The sequence below is a fragment of the Zalophus californianus genome, chromosome 7 (assembly GCF_009762305.2).
Source record: "Zalophus californianus isolate mZalCal1 chromosome 7, mZalCal1.pri.v2, whole genome shotgun sequence".
In the NCBI taxonomy this organism is placed as follows: Eukaryota; Metazoa; Chordata; class Mammalia; order Carnivora; family Otariidae; genus Zalophus; species Zalophus californianus.
In genome coordinates, this window is record NC_045601.1 from 115,384,437 (window position 1) to 115,404,824 (window position 20,388).

At 47.5% G+C, this 20,388-nt stretch overlaps 1 protein-coding gene across 9 annotated transcripts in view; it reads right to left on the reverse strand.

Annotated features, from left to right (window-relative positions):
* The window catches only part of ANKS1A (ankyrin repeat and sterile alpha motif domain containing 1A), a 176,558-nt gene that overhangs the window by 32,371 nt on the left and 123,799 nt on the right, over positions 1–20,388 (reverse strand). The window lies entirely within an intron of this gene.

Genomic DNA, 20,388 nt, shown 5'->3' on the forward strand with positions numbered 1-20,388 from the left:
GCCACTTTCTCTTTTCTCTTCCTCTCCTCCTCCTCTTTTGGGTTGCAGCGATAATGAGCTCATTCATGGCTCTTATTCCAAAAAAAAAGAAAGGAAAGAGAACCTTTTGTACCAGAGCTTGGATGCGTTTTCCTCTAAGTGCAAGTGAGGAGCCTGGGTCTGACAATCAAAAAACAAACAAACAAACAAACAAACACAAAAAACCACCACCACCAACTTTCCATCCAGTCTCCAGCTGGCAGACAAAGATGGCGCATTTGACACCCAGCAGAAGAACACATCCTTCCCTTTGCAGCCAGGAGCTGTGGCTATTTTCCTCTGGCCACAGAAATGCCTGCCGGCTCCAGCAGTCACCTGACTGCCTGTGAACACGTACTGGGAACTCCATCCCTGAGCTCAGCAAAAGCCAAGAGAAACACAACACAGCTGACCTGTGGCGTAAGTGGAGGTGTGCCTCTGCTTACTGGTCCCACGGCGGAGAGGCCAGCATAGAAGTGGGCAACGCTACAGCAGGACATATATGTCCCGCCCCTTGAAGAAAATGCCTTTCTCCTTCCCTTCCTAGCGCATCACTTTCTTTGACCTCCACACTCCCTGCCCCCCGCCTTGCCCCATTCCAAGAGTTGCCTCCTTCAACAGGCAGCCTGGTATAGTGCCCACCCAAGCGGACAGGCAAGCACTTCCATCCTTTCCCAGCCTCAGTGTTAAATCTACAAAAATGGGAGTGCGTCTTGCCTCCTATAATAAAGAGCTGTTGTGTGGATTGAAAGTAGCCAGTCCATCAAGCATCCGGCCAAAGACCTGGCTCACAGCAGGTGCCCAGTCAAAGGCTTGTTTGCTTTCCACTTCCCCTCTGTTTGCCTCAGAGCTCCAACTAGCAAAACCCCGTTATTTTTAAAGTTAAAAAAAAATATTCTTACTTGTGTTTTCTGACAAGTCCTACATCTCCATGATTCAAGGTTCAAAGAGTACAAAGGTTATTCAGAGGAAAATCTCCGTCTCCCAGCTGTCTAGCTCGCCTGTCTGCAGGCAACCAGTATAACCAGTTTCTCAAGTATGCTTCTAGATGGGTTGCAGTCCCATGTGAGCAAACATTTGAAGATATCCTACCCCCATACTGACAGAGGCAGTCTATATATGCTGTTCTGCATCTTGCTTTCTCTATTTAATAATACATCTTGGAGTTCTTTCCACAGTTCATAAGAACATTCTTTTTTTTTTTTTTTAAATGGATGAGGTGTGTCATCCAGTGTGTGGCTATTTATTTAACCAATCCCCTGGTGGGCACGTGTGTAGTTTCCAATCTTTTCGCATTCTCAATAGCGCCATGACGAACACTGTTCTACAGCCATGTTTGCACACGTGTACAAGTGTACCTGTAGGACAAATCCTAGTTCTCTCTTGACAGTTCATCCAGGCACAAAATCTTGAGTTTGCAGCAGGGACCCCACGGGTCATATAATCCCAACTCCAACCCCATGTCCAATTCTGCTAAAGGTCTTCCAGAGATGGGGCGCTTGCTAACTCTCCCCGTCAGTTCGCCCTATTTGCAGAAAGCACCAATTTATAACATCTGTCTTTTTATACATTCGAATCTTTTTTTATCCAACTTCAACCCATTGGTCTGGTTATTCCCCTAGAGCACCTCCTCTTCCTCACGAAAGGCTTAGGGATATTTGCCGACAGCTCTTCCCTTCCAGGCCAAGCTGCTCCCCCACCCCGGCTGCACTGAATGACACATCAGTGCAAAGGTCCCAAAGCCTGGATTACTCAGATCACAGAAGCTTCCCAGCTGGGCAAAGAGCGGGCACTCCCTACATATCTGCTGATGTGCCTTCCTTGTCCTATTCTATATTTATAGGAGAAAAATAGGGTGCTCAGGGGCACCTGGGTGGCTCAGTCAGTTGGGTGTCCAACTCTTAATTTTGGCTCAGGTCATGATCTCAAGGTCCTGAGATGGAGCCCCGCGTCTGGCTCCGTGCTCAGCAGGGAGTCTGCTTGAGATTCTCTCTCCCTCTGCCCCTCCCCCTGCTCGTGCTTTCTCTCAAATAAATAAATAAATAAATCTTAAAAAAAAGTAAGGTGCTCAAAGTGAGAAAACTTTTTCCTACATGGAGGGGAGGATGGGTCCTTATCCCTGGAATGGTTCCACCTGGCTAGGGATCCGTCTTTCAGGCCAAAGAGAGTGTATGTGGGAGAATCACCACTGTAAGAACCATGAGGGTTGGAAGAAAGCATGTTTTACTTGTCATTTTACCCCCTGGGCCTGGCTCTTGTTAAACAGGCAACTCACTGAATGAATGAAAGGAAGTGGCGGAGGGGGGGGGTTCCATTTACTCAGAGCCAGTAGTGGAAAAGCTGTTTTCCCAAGGCCATGCAGAGTATCAAGGGGGAATAAGAGCTGAAATGGGGGATGACCCCAAGCCCCAAGGTAGCTTTTCATATAAAGTCAAGTCACCTACAGTACATGTTTCATTGTCCTCATAATCACCCGACACCCAAAGCCCCAGTGGACCTAACCAATCAACATCTCCTGGCCCAATTCATGAGATTTTACCAAAGGGCCTTTTGAAATCAGAGTGAACAGAGTAGAACACCCTGCTGCTTCTTTGCTCTGTTCCTTCCTTCCTGCCTGCCCCAGGAGTCACCCTCACACCAACTACAAAGGGCCAGGAACAGCCCACGTTTCCACAGCCCACCCTCTGGCAGGGTGCACAAGGACACTCACAACTGTTTCATGGAAACTATACACTATGCTTTGCTATCCTGTGAACTGTAGTAGCTAAGTCAAGCTGAGAAGATTCTAGTTTATAGAGGAACCAGGAGTACCCAGCAGTCGATGGACAGCTTACAACCCAGCACCGCTTCCTGCCTTGGTGGTGACACAGGGCTAGGAGGAACGTGGCAGTGAGGAGGTCCTATGTGGGCAGAGACTGGCAGGTGCCTGGCCTGACACCATAAGCACTGGACTGCCTGGGGCTGTGATCCTGCCCAGCCCCTCAGCCTGGGCCTGGGAGACACGGAGGAGCTGGAGCGCATCTTCTGTCTCTGCCACACCCTCCATGGCCCAGAACCAGCAGAGACAGAATATGGTCATTTCAGTCTAGACAAAGAGGAGCTGTCAGAGAAAAGAGATACCATTCTGATCTATATACTTTGCTAAGTTTCACCATTTAGGCTTGAGTTAAAAAAAATCAATCTGATTAGGCTGTTTTCCCAGAAATGTTCTGCATCTCAGGGGAGAAAGAGGCAGATGGAACGTCATGGAAGGGCACAGTTCAGTGTTCTCTTTTCTGTTGTGTAGGGTCAGTGACATCTTGGGGGAGAGACAGACAATGCCCATACTTTAATCCTGCACTTCACGTAAACGCTATAGGGAACTTCTGTTTCTGTTTGGTAAAGTAAGGCCTGAAATTTAGCACCATAATGGATGCATGTATTTTAAAAATGCTTGGAAATACTCCATTTTCAGAATGCATTCACGGTTATCCTATTTAGACTCTCCCCTCCCAGCCCCACCATGGATGTATAAAACGTATTCCCCACGTGGCTGAGAACAAGAACAAATACAAACACTCGAGACACTGCTGTTGAGGTCTGCTGACAGGTACTTGTTCAGAACACAGGCTCCTGGGTGCTCAAAGGCTGGCAGTGGGAGGTGATATTCTGTATAGAGATAAAGAGGCCTCCACTCTCTATCACTATATCCTGGCTTCCAGGAACAAGTCAGATTACACTAGTCTTTTCACTGGCTATCAGGAGCTAGGGGAGGGAGAAGACTGCTGTTGCGGGCAGAAACACTTCTTTAGGCACAGGGAGTCCACAGGAGAACCATGAGCTTTGGTGCAACTTGGCACCAAGGCCTATGTGAAACCTCCCTTCCGGAAGTTAGAAGGAATGGCTATGTTCAGGGGCTCCCATTTGTAGCCAAATATTGGGAGAGCAGTAATCAGTCTGGTCAACATGCCCGTAAGGGAGGCCTAATGGGGAGAAGGAAGGAAAAGGGATCACCTCCTCCTACCTCCTTTTGGAGCAAAGGGGAACACGAAGGGAGAGGTTTTTGCAATTCACCAGCCACTAAATTTGGCTCTTGATGTCAGGCATTCCCTTCCAATCCTCCTTCTGCTGCTTGGGGAGCTCTCAGCTCCCTAGGGGCTCCCTCCCACCAGTTGGAAAATACATACCAGTCCTCCTGGGCCTGTACCACCAGGGCTAGAGACCCCTTCTGCCTCTCCTTCTCTGCCCCAATGCTTAATACCTTATTGGCCCAGAAACACACTCTGGTTTGTGTTGTGACTTCCCTGATTCACTGTTTTGTGATGTGTCCCACAGACACTATAGAACCACTAAGGGTAAGGACCCTGATTCATACTGTGTCTTTAGATCCCACACGGTGCCATGCACAGGCAGAGCTGGCCCACTGGAGGCGGCCGGTGACAAAGACGAACAGCTAGACTTTGTTAAATGCCCACATCAGGCTAGTCACCTCACTGCTACGGTAAGGGAAGAAAGGCAGCCAACACTTCTGGACCCCAGTTTGGATTCTCCAACACCCCTGCCCTCATGTCCATCTTTCTCCAACCTCCCTGGGTTGCTGGCGCAGCCATCTCACACCCTACCCCTACCAGCTGGCCTTTTCCCTCAACAGTCGAGCAGAGCCTCAACTCACTGCCAAGCAAACATATTAACCTGTTTTTCAGGTGAGGGGACTGGAGCCCTCCTCCGTGGGCAGAATCCCAAACTCCTTGCCGATGGCACACCTCTCACTTCTGCGAAGTGCCATGGGTGGCCGAGCCTGCTCCCCGGGGAGCTCGAGCTTCCTGCGCTGGGGTACCAAGGGGCAGACCCTCTCCTCTGGCCAGATGGCCTTGCTTGGACCGTGCTCCCCATTCTTCGGAGCACAGGGCTGAGGAACTGAGCCCTAAGCACCTCAGTCTCTCTGGCTGCTGTGCCCGTGCCATCAGGTGACCGCTGATGCGCCAGTCGGCTGGCTCCTCCAGCTGGGCAAGGAGCCCTAAAGACGGCTGACAGCTGCACTCCCGGGCCCTGAAGCCACATAAGAATTCATCACCACCTTGGTCTTCACTGCCTCTTCGCAGCAGACAGACCGGCAGCCTAGAGTAGGCTTTGATTCCACATTTGAGAAAGGGTCACTGACCAGGGGCTGGGGTTATTCTTTTCCCTCTCCCCCCTGCCCCCGAGCAAATTGCACAAGGCCTCGGGAAAGACAGAGATGGATTGAAGTAAATTATTTGTCCTCATTTTCTAACCTTGTCAACTGCCTTTAGGAGAGGGAGGCAGGAGAGGGTGGGGGAGGAGAGAAGAGCGCAGGGAATGAATCATTGTCTGCCAACAGGCTCAGGGCTGGCCTTCCGAGGCCGAGAGGAGGCTGAGAGGAGGCTGAGGCTGCGGCGGCAGCTCCGTTAACAATGAGTAACTTCTCTTCCCCAGAGCACACTGTTGGCGGGGGCTTCATTTGTCTCATCACGGGGGGCATGCAGCTTGCCGCTGTATTTATGGTTGTACCCCCCACTTGAATCCCCCGCTTTCTCCCAGGCTGGGAGAACCAAAAAGTGGTTGTTTCAGCAGTGTTTTGTGCTTGTGGGGCTAACGGTCTCACAGGAAAGCCAGTGTGCACTTGCCCCAGGCGAGGCTGGTGGAGAGGGGAAAGCCAGAGCCACTCCTGCTTCCCCATGGCACCTGAACCCTCTCCTCCTTCCTCATTTTTACCTTTCACACACCTCTTGGCTTACTGACTGGGCCTTGCCCCCCGAAGCTGCTGCCACCCCACTTCTCCCAGCTGGCCAGGAGCGGCGCATGCTCCAGACGCGGCACCTTGACAGGGAGGAAGACCTTCTGGGCCAACAACCCTTGCCAATGCCCTTCTCACCCTAGAGCAGCTTGCTACCCAGGCAATCTTTAACTCTAAGCCCCAAGAAACTGCTGAAAGAAGAAAAAAGTTGGGAGACCTAGATTCCAATTAACTTTATTATTGCTTGCCACATAACTCTGGGTTATGTGCCAAATACTGGCTTTAATAAGTGGGACAAGAATCTGAAAGATTAATGAGGATTATGTATCTGGGTTCTATTCCAATGTACGCAATCTACTTTCTATCCAGGAGGAGGCTTGTTTGCGGAGAGCGGGGAGGAATGCGGAGGAAGGACACACACCTCAGGGAAGCTGCGGTTCTCTGGCACACCGGGCAATCGGCTTCATGGACCTGCCTTCGTTTTTCTATCACAATCACCACCACCGCCACCAAGTAACCTTCCCTCACTCCCGTTCTTGCAGAGAGGCACACTGGCTGTGCTGTCAGCCTATCGATTAAGCCAGCCCAAAGAAAACACCCTAAATTTCCATTCAGAATGCATTTCCTCAGCAGTGTGGCCCAGAAAAGGGCCCCACATCTGCCGGCTCCTCAGATTCTGCAGGGGAACATCTGCCTCATAATATCAGGGGAGTCAGATGTAAAACTCGGAGCACCAAATTACATATACTTAAGGTGTAAAAAAAAAAAAATCATATGTATTGCTGCCCTGAGATTTTACTGCAGCGTACCACTCCTAACTGTCTCTGAAGTTATGAAATAGGAAGTTGGATAAACGAAGTTGACAGAGTTCTCAAAATTCATTATAAAGCACTAGTTAAAATCCTTCAGATGAGCCCGTTAAAAAACAAAATTCAAACTGAGTAAATTTAAAGATCTAATTGGCTTTGCTAAATGATTCATGAATCGGGCAGCATCCCATCTAGCAAGTAGAGGAAGAGCTCCAAAGAGCTACAGAAAGGGAAAGGATTTTAAAGGCAGGACAAGGAAGTCAAAAACAGAAAAAAGGATTATTTCAGGTGAGGTCACCTTCCTTTGGGGACAAACGGGTCTTAGTAGGTAGATTACCTCATCTTTCTTTGGGGAATGTGACAGATTACCTAATTGGTGCTGACCAGAAAAATTCCAGAATGACCCGTGAAGGGTACATTTCTAGGGGAGGTTGAAAGTGCAATTAGGTTAGGTTAATTAAGCCCCAGTCTGGTGACTTGGCCTAAGGGATGCCACTTTGGACCTGTGGTTTTCTTTTTAACAAGCCTTACACAAAAGTGCGCACACTGCACTGATTCCACTTATGAAGTTCTAGAACAGGTAAAACTAATCTACAGAGGTGGAAAAATTTCAGAAGAGTAGTTGTTGGGGGTAAGGGAGTGGTAAGGAGTGACTGGGAAGGGGCATGAGGGAACTTTCTGGGTTTATGGCAATATTCTGCATCTTGATAGGAATTTGGGTCACACAGACTCAGGGAATGGTAGAGTTAAGTCTTATGCATTTCACTTTGTATACATTTTACTGCCTCTTCCCCCAAAACCCTATGAACAGATATCTATCAAACTCTAGTTAACAGTATGCATGGTTAAGCTGTTTAGGGATGAAATGTATGATGTCTGCAAGTTACTTTGAAATGCATCAAAAAATAACCATTTTTAAGTGGACTGAGGGATGGATAGATATGAGATAAAACAAGTGCAGTAAAAGGCAATTGTAGAATCTAGGCTCTGGGTGGCGGATAGATAGGTAGCCACTATTCAAGTCTCTTTCAAGTTTTCTGCATGTCAAAAATTTTCATAATAAAATACTGGGAAAAATATTTCTTTCAGGATCAAATCTTTCAGAGAATAATAAATTGTAAGATCAACACTGATTTGAGTTTCACCATTTGTAATGAACTCTGCTCAACATGCTAATAAGCAGAGACATGCCCAGCAGGCAAAGGAAACAAACAGAAAGGAATGTGGGAAAGCTGACTTCACCATTATTCCGTGTCACCAAGCTTTCACGGTGAAGGGCTCTCAGCACAGTTTCTCTGTTGTGGTGTGGCTTTCTCTATTCTGGAACCCAGGCTAACCCCAGTCTTGACGGTCTGAAAACTCAATTATCAGTGTTCCCAGGGATGAGCAAACCCTGGGAAACTGGTTCGTATTAATCCGACTCAAAAGACACTGATCCCTCCGCTGGTGACTTAACTTTAGCATGGGAAGCAGCACATTAGAATACTCAGCTAAGAGAACGGGCTTGTAGCCTCTATAGACTGAAATCAATAAAATGAGATCAAATCCACCCTCAGAACACTGAGGGAACAAGGGAAAGGTGGGTGGACTGTGTTGAGAGCTTATTAAATTATCCCTTTCCTACTCCGGGAGGTCATCGTTCCTGAAAATTGAATTCAGGTGCTCACAGCAAGGAACCCTTCTCCTTGGAAACTACTTTTGATCAACAATGTTAGCACTTGAGCTTTCCGGGGTTATTAGGTTCTGGGGCCAGATTCTGTCACTGGGACACTCTGCACTGGGCACCAGCTGAGTGCCCTCCCAGTGGTTCGGTTCATCCTCACATCCAGCTCAGGAGAGAGCTCTGATTCTGCCCACTTTACAGAGGAGGAAACCAAACGCTAGAGAAGCTAAATAACGTCCATGGTCAGAGTCCTAGAAATACACGACTAGTGCCCAACTCATTGTCTTTGTAGCTCATGCTGTCCAGCTTATTTAGGGCTTAGCTTCTACTCTATTAAAGCTCAGAGCACAATTTCAAATATACGGGGTGCAGAACACTGAACGGGGTCTGCACAGTAAAGAACTGGGACTTTGGAATAAAAAAAAAAAACCTGACTTTAAAATCTTTAAAAATTAGTTGTGCGACCTTAGATAAGCCATTTAACTTCTCTTTCAATTTCCTCTTCCATTAAGTGTGGAGAAATTCCTCACTCATGGGATCATTGCCATGGGTAAATGACTCGACCCCTCTTCAGGCCTCAGTTTCTTCAAAGGCTACATGGAGACATAACACAGGGCCACTGTAAAGTTGTGGGACAATGTACAAGAAGTCCTAGTGCAGGGGCGCCTGGGTGGCTCAGTCGTTAAGCATCTGCTTTCGGCTCAGGTCAGGATCCCAGGGTCCAGGGATCGAGCCCTGCATCGGGTTCCCTCCCCTGCTTCTCCCTCTCCCACTCTCCCTGCTTGTGTTCCCTCTCTTGCTGTCTCTCTCTCTCTGTCAAATAAATAAATAAAATCTTAAAAAAAAAAAAAAGAAGTCCTAGGGCAGAGTTTGGTTCCCAGAGGGAGCTGTGATGAGGAGTTCATTGATTATGACACTTGAGCAAGCTCCGCACTGTCTAAAAGATGTGGGGTCTTTGTGTGACTCATCCATTCCCTGAAAGGCATCACCCTATAGGTGAAGATAAGTTTCTTGCTACTGTAAGCACAGAAAATGAGATTTGCTCCTTCTCCAAAGGCAATGTCTGTCTGTCCCTGTTACTAGGAAGTTTTGGTGTCCCTGCCATGTCCTGGGGCCATAGCAGAAAGTACTAAGGAACATTTTTAAAATGAAGTCCTTGGAAAAATAGGGTTGAGCCTAAGAGTCATTTAGTTTTCACTCTGGAACCCACTTGACCAGACGGAAGTCTTGCTTACCCTAAAAAACGTCTATGGTTCTTGTAAGAGCACCAATGCCAGGCAAACAGCCGACATAGTCCTACTGGGTTGCTCCCTTCAATTTATAGAGATTAGAAAGGGTTTGCACTCATGATTCACATTCATCTGGTTCCAAAATAAACAGAATTCTACCTTAAAAACAAGTTAATCAAAACTCAGGTTCCTTTGTTGTTTTTTGTTTTGTTTCGTTTTGTTTAAAAAAAAAAAAAAAGACAAACCAGAGGGAAAGGGCTTCCTTCTGGCAGAAAATGTTTAGAACGAGCTGTGTGAACAATAGCTCACTTCCTGGACACTCAGCTGGAGGCTGCTTCTCCATTTAGGACAAAACGTTTCATGGGAGGGAGGTGCCGCCTTTCTAGAAGGCAGCTCCTTGGCAAGAACACGGAGGACCCACAACAACACCCGAGAGAGGAGAGAGAGGAGAGAGAGGAAGCAGGGTCTCAACTCAGCCCTGCAGAGGTGGAGGTGAGGCCTAGAGGCTGTGGTGCTGTCGTCAAGCCCCAGGCCTCTGAGAGAGCTGGCTCCTGCAGGGCAGGGTCAGCAGGCGGTAAGAGAGGCAGACCGTGGAATCAGCAGGGCCATCTGCAACAGAGATCACAACACCTAGCTCGCGAGTCCGGTAATGACCTCTAGCTAGCTGACCGAACTGCACACCATCTATTCCCTCAGGGGACTCATGCCCACATTCCCAGCCGATTCTCTCGAGCACACCCAAGGGTCTTCGGCTTCTACCGTACCACTGGGTATTCCGCTTACCAAGAATCAGTTGGGATCATTTCTAAAACTGTTTAAGATGGCTGTATATTTGTTGATGAAAACAGAAAATTTGATTAAACATTACATAAACGATTAAACAAGCACAAAAAGAGCAGTTTCTGTGACAACCAAGGAGATGCTCTGAGGAGACTCAATAACAGAAATTATTTTTTTTAAAAAACGTGCTTTTGCTCCCGGTGTGGGAATGCAGAAGTTTTCATCAAAAACTAATGATGTAATGTATGGTGATTAACATAACAATAAAAAACGTGCTCTTGGATTAGGTGTCGTTGGAGAAATAAATGATAAAACATTCTAAAAGGATTCTGTACTCAGATTGTTTCACAAGTGGCTAAATTCTTGCTTTGCTTTTAAGAAACTCAAACTGGAAGTTTTAACCAATGATGTTTCATGGGCGTGATTCATGTCATAAATAGTGGACAGAGAACTCCACATTAGCAGGTCAACAGGGGGAGAAAAGGCCCTAGCTCCACATCAAAACACCGGGATGCACACCTATCTGTTTGGGGTGAAATTAAAATGTTTGTATTCTTTTTAAAAATGACTTCCTCCTTTAACAGAAGTTTGTAATTAACCAAACAACCTCCGTCCCAAGTGTCCATGTAGAAAGCCCCTGTGGGGGCCTGGCAGCAGCGCCCGATAAACACTAGCCCGTCACCAATACTGTGAGCCCGTAATTCACAAACTGCTTTCATTTTCAAGCAAGTCTCAACTACCAGAGACACAGAACCCCTCTCTGGCTCCTTTTTCCTGAAAAGGCTCTCCACTGAGGGCTGATAAACAAACCCGGATGAATCCCAGCATACTCTCAGCCCTTCCTTCTTCCTCATTGCAGTTCCTGTTTGCACAATGCCCTACGCTTTCACTGATCACTCCCAGGGGCCAGGGGCCGTGTGAGTAACAGATCAAAGGCATTAGCAAGTCATGGGCTCTTATATTCTATCAACTCAGGGGCTACCTCATGCAAGTCAGATTTCCAGCTGCCATTCACTTGCACACAGCACTTGGTAACGGGAACTCCTGGCAGCCCAGATCTCAAGCGGGGAGCACAGAGACAGAGAGTTGCCAGGTTAACTAAGACCCTTCCCCTCCACATGGTACCTTTTACCTATCCTGGCAGACCAGGGGGCAGGGAGGCAAAGCAACTGGAGTCCTCCAAGTCTCCCAGATGTGTTGTGAAGTTCAAGGGCATCCACGCTCACCCTAAACAAAAAGCCTGAGCTAGGAACTAGTCTGTGTCCTGCCCTACCCATCAGGGAGTATAAAAAACAATGGGAATGGCATCCTTATGTCCCCCAAATATACACATGGAGAATAAGATATGTGGAAATACTCTATGAGAATAAGCACATGAAAGATAATTATTTTTTGGGTAGGAAGGCAGAGCTTGAGACCAGGGACAACAGTGCACCTGGGATGCCTGGCCCTGGCTGGAGGCCTAATGGTGGTGCCTACCTCTTACCCTACCCTACCCACCAACCTCCATTCCTGCTGCTCCTGAGATCCCAAGCCCGAGCCGGGTGGGCTTCTGCCTCATCTGCAGCCCCCAAATCGTCACCCTATAATTCTGTCCAGGACCAGCTCAAGTCACCTGTGCTCCTCCACGCTGTGGGCAGTCTAACATAAAAAAAGTTTTTGGGGTCAGAGCAAGGCTTTATCCTTGGTTTGCCCCTCTGGCAAAATACATAACCTACCTGACCCTCGCCTGTAAATATGGATGACGACACCTGCTTCGAGGTACGGTATGGGGATTAAATGCGGTAACCTGGGTAGAGTGGCCGGCACACAGCAAGCGTTGGAAAAGCATTGGTTCCCTGCCAGCACCCTTTCTGGACTGACTGCGTCTAAGGTCTCTGTTTTAGGATCCTTGGGGCAGAGGCAGCCCGGCTGTACTACACTAAAGCAAACACACTCACATAAATATCGTCCAAGGATGATCCCTGGGTCCTTTGACATGTGTACGCCATGCCCACTGGGGCTCCTAGCAGGTACCAAGCACTGGGTGGGTTTAGTCAATACCCAGTGGAAAAACACCTGAAGAGAAAGTGGGTACATCTAACTGATTCTTAGGGAGAGATGTGTGTAGGACATACGTCTTTCTTGGATCTGAGATTTTTTTTTCCCAAAGAGGAAACGAGAGGAGGAAAGTGGTGGCTTGCCCAGATGTGTGGTATTTTTCCACCTAAGATGCTTCCAGCTGCATCCTCACTATCTCACTGCTGAGTCCCTCAGTCAACAACCTCTATTATCAGCCCTAGGCTGGTCTCAACCACAAGCAACTGTGTTCTTTCCTCTTGAAAAAAAGAAGTATTTCTTAAATTCCAAAGGGTCTATTTTATAATATTATGATTTCAAACACCAGTAAGAAATGACCCATCCACAAGCCCACCACCGCTGTAGGAAATAGAACATGGCCACGAAACAGCATGCCTTTCCAAGGCCACTGCCTCCCTTCCATGCTCCTCTGAGGCCACTGGCCTCTTGGATTAAATGCTTTCACCCCCTTGCTTTTCTTTGGAGTTTACCATCCATGTCAGTATTCCTAAACAGTGTAAGTTGCCATCTCACTTTCTTGGCCCAGCACAACCTGATATCCTCGAATTAGTCCAATAAATTCTGGGACCAGGGCTCAAGGTCAGGGGCTCCTTTTGACCGCAGAGGGAGTGGGAGGTTGTGGAAAGGACCCGGCATTTGAAGAAAGGACACTGGTAAAGGGAGAGCCATAAGCCCTTGCTTCTCACTGGGCTGGCAGGGCAAGGTCACACGTCTTCTGGGACTCCTGAGAGAAGCCATTCCCTATATGGGCAGCAGCATGAAACCGCTGTGGACTAAGCTTCACATTAAAGTATACAACCACACCAGGTAACCAGAATGAACACAGCTGTTTCAAAACAGTCTCAGTAGAGACCGCCCGCACCAGGAGAACCCCCGTGGACTTGCACTCTTGGGCCTGTTACCAAGGGAGGCTTGCAATTACAGACTGCATGAATATTCTCAGGAAGCCCATCAATAAAAGCAGCATACAGAGAGAAGAAAGGCAGAAAACAGACATGCTGTACTCTCCACACTGCGAAACCTTTGCACTGGGAGATCCCCGGGCCACCCACCAAAAGACCATCTCCAGCCTCGGCCTGCACCAGGATTCCCGAGCAAGCACAACACACCAGTCTCAACTCTTTTGCAAGCATTTATCACTGTCGAGAACTCTTCTCTAGGGGCTTTGCGTGCACGCCCAGGAGGTAGGGAGCCATAGCCTCACGACAACAACTTCATGAGGAAGAAGTTAGAGGAGCCAAGGAAAGACCTGGTTTATTAATGTTTGAGTAAGACCCAGGACAATTATTGCTTTAATATTTCCAATAACTTTGTAACATCTCCATTGTTGGTTCTTTATTGGCTATTTCTTCTTGCCCCTGAGTTTTCCATTTTTGTTTTGTTTGACGAGCAGTAAAAAAGGGACTGTGTGCCTATTTCAGTTACAGCAAAACTGGGGAGACCCTGGGAAACTTTGTCCTTTCCTCACAGAGTACTGGGCTAAGAGGAGAGAGGGAAGAGACAGGGGGCAGGCGGCCTGAACAGGTGTGCCAATCCCTCGGGTCTAGAAGGGAGAATAAATGGGAGAAGGGGAAGCTTGTTGAGACACTCAAGAGTCCCTGGCGAAAGGTCAGGGGTCCCAGATGGGGCTTCCTGGTGCTACTGTTAACCGAGGTACAGGAGCCTTGTCTTCTAAGATTCTACCTCTTGATGAATCCAAGGCTTGAGCAACAAATGAATTGGTGTAGAGAAAGTATAAGTTTAGACTGAAGGACGTGTGGTGTCCACTGTAACCATGATCAACAAGAGACTTGTTTTTCTCAAGTATCTCTGAGCTCAGGCTGTATGTGTGTGCAAGTTTGTGTGTCTCTGCGTGCGTGCACACGCATCAGAATCTCAAATATGCTCCTACACAGTTGAAAATAAACAGGATGGCCCTAGTCAAAATTGTGAAGTACAAAAACCCTAACCTCCTTTTCAAAAACACTTTGCTCCCAGAAGTGGGAATAAGTGAGTACAGCTGTACGAGGATCAACAAACTCAGCCCTTGCGCCCTAACCAGTTTGGCGAGGAAGGAAAGGATGGCTCAGAGAGGTTAAGTAACTTGACCAGAAATGAGATGGGCAATACAGGGCCTAAACCTTGCTTCTTGCCTCTCTGCTGAAATACCCTACTGACTTTGCAAGTCGGGGAAGTGGCAGCACATGGAGCAACCTCTGTGGAAGATATTGAAGCCTCCAGAGGTTGGACCCTGAAGGGAAAGGGCCTCAGATAGAGATGAGCGTTCTCACCCTTAGCTCTCTGCATCCCTGGGCACTTGTCTCTCTCAGGAAAATGGCTTCTGCGCAGACCACTGTGCTGGCCCACTTCTACAACGGGACACAGGGCAGTGGTCCCTAACTTAGGAAGTTTGTAGGCCATTTTCCCTCCTAATTTGGATCACGGGAACGTTATACCGTTGCCAACTTTTCATCATGGCAAGTAAGGACTATAGAAATGAACATGATGGGAGTATGAGGGAGAGCTTCGTGACAGAGCAGTTCTGATCTTGATTGTGGTGGTGGTTACATGAACCTACAGCTAATAAAACCACATAGAACCGCGTGCGCGCGCCCGCGCACACACACGTCAAACTGGTGGAATGTGAATAAGGTGTGTGGATTATGCCAGTGTCACTTTTCTGGTTCTGATATTGTTACTAGGGTTATGGAATATACTACCACTGGCAGAAGCTGGGTGAAGGGTACTGAGTAAAGGATCTCTCTGTACTATTTCCACAACTCCCTGTGAATCTATAATTATTTCAAAACAAAAAATCTGAATAAAGGAAAAGAATTTTAAGTTAACATGAAAACTATCCCCTTCGTTTTATAGAAGAAAGGAAAATGAAGCACAAAAAAAGAATAGACATAATCAGAATAAAGGCAGTTGGTAACCAAACCCCAGCAGTGCTACCATGACACTCCACATTGTACTTAATTTTCTCCCTTTATCGTGGACCCGTCAGAACTGAGTTAGGACGACCTTAGTAAGAATGCAAAATTCTGGTTCCTCTACCCTCTGCAGCCTGGCAAGCAACCACAACGTGCCAAAAGATCCACCCAAAGGGAGACCTGGCACACAGCCGCCTTTCTTCTCAGCCTGGCTGCCTTCTGACCGCTCTTTGCAGCCTTGAGAGACTAGAACCCAAGAGCGGGCAGGTCGAGAGTGCCGTTCGGGGTTGGGGGAAAGGGCATGCCCGGCTTTGCTGACAAGAAATTTAAGTTTCTCTTCTGCCTTCTACCCCCCTCTTACCAGTGCCCAGAACCCTCTGCTTTTCCTTTTCTTCTCCACCAAAGACACCCAGTATCAGCCACTTATAGTGCCAGATCTTTTCATTTACTCCACCCTGCCCTCTCCCTGGCCCAGACTCTAAGATCCAGAGTATTCTCACAGTACCCTCTCCTTTCCTCCTGACACCACCCTTTGCAGCTGCTTTTAGGACCCCGAGTACTTGCCTGCCACATCCCCTCCAGAACAGGGACCCCAGGAGCAGGTCTGTCCTGATAAGTGCCAAGAGGGATAGTGGTGGTGCTCCACAACAACCTCCGGGGTGGGGGGCGGGGTGCATCCAAGAAAGCCTGGGACTGCTGATGGGACTTGGCACTCACCATTTCGGAGCCTGCCCATCAGACAGTTCGAGACTGCAAGCACTTGCAACTTTCTGAGGGTTCTCTCTGGCCGCCAGAGCCCTCGGGCCCGCACCCTGAGCAGACTGGAAGTGCCAGGGCAGTAATGTCCTGCCCCTCTTCCCACTAAGGAAGCGGCTCTCACCCAGACTGACTGGAGGTGGTGAATAGCCCAGCCCCCTCTACCCTCGATTGGGATAACTGAGGCCATCTGTCAGAGTTTCCCAGCGGGGCTGAGCCCCAGGGCCCAGAGAGGTAACCCCATGATTACAAACCCTTTATTGCTTTCCTTTCTTTCTCACGACCCCATTCCCCCTTCCAGAGATCACCTCCCAAATAAATGATTTGCATCTAAATCCTGCTTTTGGGGGGAATTCAACCTAAGAGAGATGGTCACAGGAAACCACAACAATTGGGAAATTAGAGCTGAATATGAATGAGTGTTATCTCTGTGGGTGTCTGAAGGATGTATATCTGTGTAATGAGGGAAACTGCCAACAGCATGGCCACCGTCAGATATTAGAGAGCTAACAGAGGAATAAAAAAACTACAAAAACTTGATTTGCCTGGGTAATACTCCTAATAGCCACTTATAAGAACTGCTTTTCATTTGCCTAATTACTGCTAGCACAATAACGACCATGGAAATATTAAATGTGTCAGATAAAACTTGCATTACATTTTATTTGATTATTAATGTTATACAACCCCACGCTGGAGGAAACCCTGCCAAGAAGGCTCTTAAAGCAGTGGCTGTTAGACTTCAGCAGAATCACTTGGAGAGCCATTTCTGACCCCCAGAGGGTCAACTCAGTAGCCGAAAATTCTCATTTCTGTCCTGTCCCTACGTGCGGTTGATGCTGCTGGTCTGTAATCACATCTTGAGGACCACTGCTTGAAAGGGCCATAAATGAGGGAAAGAGCAACGAGGAGGTTAAATTTTCCACTTGAGATTTGCAACAGAGTTTGTTTCAAGAAAACAGGTGAAATCTTCTAACACTCTAGATCAGTCACTGAACCAGAAGGAGATTTGGTAGGCTGACAGTTTAAACCAAAAAAGGTAAAATGAACTGTTACTCAAACACATCCCAGGAGATCTGAGTTTGCTCATTTGTTGAACAAGCGACAGCATCCACTCTGTCCCAAAGATGTTGCTAGGCAACAGAGGTCTGGGCCCTGTCAAAGGTCCTGTGAGACTCAGGGTAGGTCACATCCTCTGTGTGCCTCAGTTTACTAACCTGTAAGGAGAGAATTTGTATTTGGGCAACTGTCCAGGCTCAGACATTTTACAATGGGTCAAAGCAGCATTGTGGCTTGAAGCAAAACTATCTTGCCTGGCTGTCTGGGCAGCGTGATGAGAAATGTGGGCAACATGTTAGCTGCTCCAGCAGGCCGACTGTGACAGGGCAGGTGAAGCCCTGACAGCTCCTGGCCCTGAGATCCTTCTGGCCGGTCAGTCCGATTCAATTCAACGAATGTCCGAATTAAAGGGGCTGCCAAGGTAGGTCAGTACTGTGCCCCAAACCAACCAAAGAATGTGGAAGCACCCAGCACGAAATCAATGTTCTTAATTGGTACTCCCCTGATACAGTATGACATTTAATCACTCCAGCCGCTGAGGGGAAAACTGGAGCAGCTCACTAGAATTAAGGATGCTATGATAACCTCCTCAACGGAGGTTTTAAATGAGCCTTGTGCTAACAGCTTTCCTGCTCCGAATGCAAAGCAGGATGCGAGGGGGGAGAGGTGGGGCAGCCACCTGTGAAGGGCAGCCACTGATGACACCACTGTATTTCCGAGAGGCTGGGCTTCTGAACGCATCTCCGGATGTGTCCTAGGCAAAGCACCGACTTTCCAGGTTCCACAGGGAACCTGCCAAAACATTTTTGTTTTATTTTATTTTATGGAAGGAGAAACTGTTACCAGGGAAGACCATCATTTGTTCAAAATCACCAACAAATCACCTGTGGGACTGGGAAGAGAGGTGAAGCTGTCTGCTCTCTGACAGACCCCGGTTGGCAACCTCTGATCGGTATGCAGCCGGGCTTGAGGTAGGAAGGAACTCAATAAAACAAACAACCACCCTAAGACCCATATGTCCATGTGGCATTAAGATTAAACAGGTGGAAATGGAGTCCAGCAATGCCGCCTCAAGGAGGGGTACCAGGGACTGGGGCACATTTACCCACCTGTAATCTCAATAGTCCCTTGCCAAGCCAACCCAAAGGAAAGATTCTCTTATATATAAATAACTAAGATTTTCTTAGTCTCACATAAGGTATAAAGAGAAGCATATTTAGAAATGATTTTTGTTGATCTAACACATAAAACTTAAGTAAAAACAGTGAAGCATATCATTAAGACAAGCCCCCACTTCCAATCAGACCACTGCCCCCAAACCCTCCTTATACAGAATTCAGGAGCCACCCCCGATGTCCTTCAGGGAAGCTCCCTAAGAGAAAAAGCTGTGTCCTTATCTGTGCCCCCTGCACCCAACACTTAGCACAATGCCTGACACACAGCTGGCATCCTATAACAACCAGCCTGGACGGCCACTGGCAGTGTGGCTGGGAACAGGGCTCCTAGGAGGCCAGCCTGTGCCTTTTCGCCTGTTACTCATGGCGAGACAGTTCCTAAGCCAACGTGTTCCACCTACTCACAGCGTAGTAAGTCCCACAGGCTTACTTACTACCACCCGGGGGAAGTGAGTGGTTTCCTTTATTTGTTCTAACACACCACCTTTAAGGCTCCGCATCTGTGTTTTCCCTCGTTGTTCTAGGATTTGGGAACAGGGCTGTGACTGGCCTCTGTAGTCCTTCTGTAAGTTTACAGGGGTCAGTCACACTCTCAGCTCAGGCTTCCTTTCTTTGAATGTGGAACCCTCACCTTTGTAGATTCGACCGCCTCTAACTAAGCTCCCATCAGATTTATGATGCTGCATTTCCTTCTTCAGCTCAACTCTGAAGAAATACAGACAGAATTACCATAGTACATAAAATTTAGCAAATGATGCAATGACCCAAGTCATGCCAAGCCTACAAAGGCTTGGAAATATATTTTAATTAATCCAAGTAGGAAGCATTGTCTAAACTAAATTCATTAAAGGGCGTGGCCCCGAACTTGGTAGGGGTACACAATGCTCCCCAAATGCAGGTGGTGTTTTCCACAAGCTATCTCAAGACCCAGTAAATGTTGCTTTGTGTAATGACTGACCAAAGGAACTGCGGGTGTTAACACCACTGATGACTGCAAATAAAACACTTAATTAGTAGACCTGTCTCCCAGGAATGGGGTCTGAATAGGCAGCAAAATCCAGCCTGCTCAGGCCCATCCTGGCAAGCAAACCCCTTCCAGAGCCCAGAGAGATGTTAACCCCATCTCAGTGAGAGGGCCAATAGACTTGTTCTTCACTGAGATCAGTCTCTGTTTCTACCCTCAAGGGCCTGGGACATTTTACACTGAAATCTTTGTCAGCAGTGAAACAAATGCATCCATCGCTAAGCTCCGGCCTTAGAAACTGGCAGTTTTCCAGTCGTTGCCCAGGATGAATAAAGGCCAAATCTAATTGAACTTTCAGGAGGAATTTAGCACAGAGAAACAGCATTATCTGAACTGGAGCATGGCCAGATCTCTGGGTTAATACCCCAACGGGGGAGACTCATCAAGGACCTTATTTCTAGATCAGCAGCCAATATTTCTGATTTTTAAAAAATGGGCTTTGGGAAATTTTCTCTTTAGCCAAATCAATTCCACTGGCATTCATATATGTCAGAGATGCTAACTCTTCTGCTCTATCGAGTAAGTGCCTATAAAGCCTGTAAATGGCTTTAAACACATGGACTCAGCTAAGGATTTGTTTAGTTATGCATTCACTCTACCGCAGCAAGCCCTTCTGGAGACCTATGGGGACAGATGGAGCTACCTGGGCAGAAGCTGGTATTTTAACTGAAATATCCTGTATCTGGCTTGGTTCTTTTCTCTTCTCAATCTAATTTAAAAGATTAAGGGCCAAGAACAGGCCAAACCTATTTTCGTTCTTGACTTAAATATATGCTACTGGAAAGCAGAAAGGGTTGTAACATCCACTATGACATTTCCAAGGGGGCTTCTGTTCTCAACATTCTTTATAAATGTTAACTATTTTATGTATGAGAGGGCAGGCAGTAAATGGAGTTAGCTTAAAACTTATATTGTCATTTAAATGTCAAATTCAGCCCTCCCTTTCAAAGTCAGAATGTTTTGGTAAAACGTTTTCAACTTTAAAAATATTAAGGGGAGGGGCTAATCTATCAAATTGAGAAATCCTTACAAAACATTAGCAATAAACCTCTCCTAAAACCCATAAATTTCGGGTGCCTGGGTGGCTCAGATGGTTAAGCGTCTGCCTTCGGCTCAGGTCATGATCCCAGTGTCCTGGGATCGAGTCCCG